The sequence below is a fragment of the Austrofundulus limnaeus genome, unplaced genomic scaffold (assembly GCF_001266775.1).
Source record: "Austrofundulus limnaeus strain Quisiro unplaced genomic scaffold, Austrofundulus_limnaeus-1.0 Scaffold375, whole genome shotgun sequence".
NCBI lineage: Eukaryota > Metazoa > Chordata > Actinopteri > Cyprinodontiformes > Rivulidae > Austrofundulus > Austrofundulus limnaeus.
The window spans coordinates 298,871-300,714 of NW_013952777.1; the positions used below are offsets into that span (position 1 = coordinate 298,871).

Genomic DNA, 1,844 nt, shown 5'->3' on the forward strand with positions numbered 1-1,844 from the left:
CAGATTCATTTTTATACATGCACATTGATGCAGTAGCCTAATAACTAACTTTAGTTCAAGGTGAATATTTACAGTTACGTTTAAACAGGACTTAAAGCTACATTTTCATGTTTTCAATTTCTTAAAATCTATTTAGTCTGACTGAATTAAACACGTCCTTCATCTTCAGTTAAAACGTTAATGCAGTCACTCTCTGATTGTTTGTTAACCAGTTTGCCTTTGTCCGTGCCCTCATGGACACCGGGTGAGAGCAAAGAAAGGAAAAGAAGAGGAGTTTTTTTTTTTTTCCTGTATCCATTCTTCTGACCTGAGCCGCTCATCTTCCTCAGAGCTCAGCGGGAGCTCGGCCAGCCTACCCAGGCTCCTTTTGGTGTGTGTTGCATCTCATTAGCATACATTTCTCTCTCTCTCTCTCTTTCTGGCTGACGAGGCCTCCGCTCTGGTTAAAGACCCTTCGTCTCTCTGCAGAATCCCTCCCCAGAAGCCCCTGCTGGGGTCCGCGAATCCGCCGCCTGAAGGTGGTGGCCGCTGGTGACCGCATGCTGCTGGGCAAAAAAAAAAAAAAAAAAAAGTCAAGCAGAGCGCGGGTGAGAGGATGAGGGGAAGGGAAGGACAAACAGGAGGAGAGAGCACGGGGATGTATGGGAAGAAAGAGCAACAGTGTCCCTGCAGTGAAAACAAAAGGAGAGGTGGAAAAAAGGAAAAAAAATCCCAGCCGGGAGATGGAGAGGATAAATGAGTCCTCTGTGAGCAGTAAACCCCTCTCAGCCTCAGTCTCTCTCTCTCTCTTTCTTTCTGACTCCTGAACCAGGCTCCATTTTGTGTTCAGCATCTCCCAGTCATGACAGATCCCTGCTGGAGTCAGAGGTCAAAGTTGAGAACAGGGTCAGCTGGAACACAACTTGTAAGAGAACTCCACAAACTCCCCTGCAGAAAGCCGCCCGCCCCTCCACAAATATCTCACAGCAGACTGCTGCAGGAGCTGCAGGCTGATGGACTGCTGCACGTTTAAACCTTATTGTGGATAAATCTAATAAAAAGAGAGAGAGAGCCAGAGTGAAAACGACTGCACATGAAGGGCATGCTGCTGCAGGTACGATCCACGACCTCCACTTCCATCAACAGATAAAATCAGTACAATTCTTATCAGCTGCAAAAAAATAATAAAATAAGATAAAATAATACAAGCAGAGGTTTATAAAAACCATGACACCTGATTGTTTTTTTTTACAACCATGAAATGTTGTGACTGTCATTAGCTGAACAGAAGAAACTCAACTTTCACAGGCAAAACTGTTTTCATTTCCCCAAAATAGAATTTCCTAATGCATTTATTCATTTTTTGAAATCTAAATCTATAGTTTCAGGAAGTAATTCATGTGGGAAATATATTGAGAAACAGGCCAAACTTTACAACGTGTTTTTAAAGACATCAAAAAGTATTTGAGCTTGCTTTTAATAGTTAAACAAATCCTCATTTGATGAAAAGAAAATCACAGGGATGTTTTGTTGACAGTGTGATGTTTTGCACATTTAGTCAAATTTGCAGCACACAGCTGTTTGCATATTTCAACAAATATTTTCTAATGATAGAACAAACCAATATGTACATACAGTGGGGAAAATATTTAGTCAGTCACCAATTGTGCAAGTTCTCCCACTTAAAAAGATGAGAGAGGCCTGTAATTGACATCATAGGTAGACCTCAACTAAGAGATAAAATGTGAAAAAAAAAATTGAGAAAATCATTTTGTCTGACTTTTTTAAGAATTTTTTTGCAAATAATGGTGGAAAATAAGTATTTGGTCAATAACAAAAGTTCATCTCAATACTTTGTTGTATAT

General features: G+C 40.5%; 1 long non-coding RNA gene across 4 annotated transcripts in view; it reads left to right on the forward strand.

The window, feature by feature from the left end:
• LOC106528379 (uncharacterized) overlaps nt 1-1,063 on the forward strand; it is an 8,501-nt gene extending 7,438 nt beyond the window's left edge. For all 4 annotated transcript variants that reach the window (XR_001311495.1, XR_001311494.1, XR_001311496.1 and 1 more), the window contains one exon: nt 213-1,063. This is a non-coding gene — a long non-coding RNA (uncharacterized LOC106528379). The remainder of the gene's footprint in view (nt 1-212) is intronic.
• The last annotated feature ends 781 nt before the right edge of the window (nt 1,064-1,844 follow it).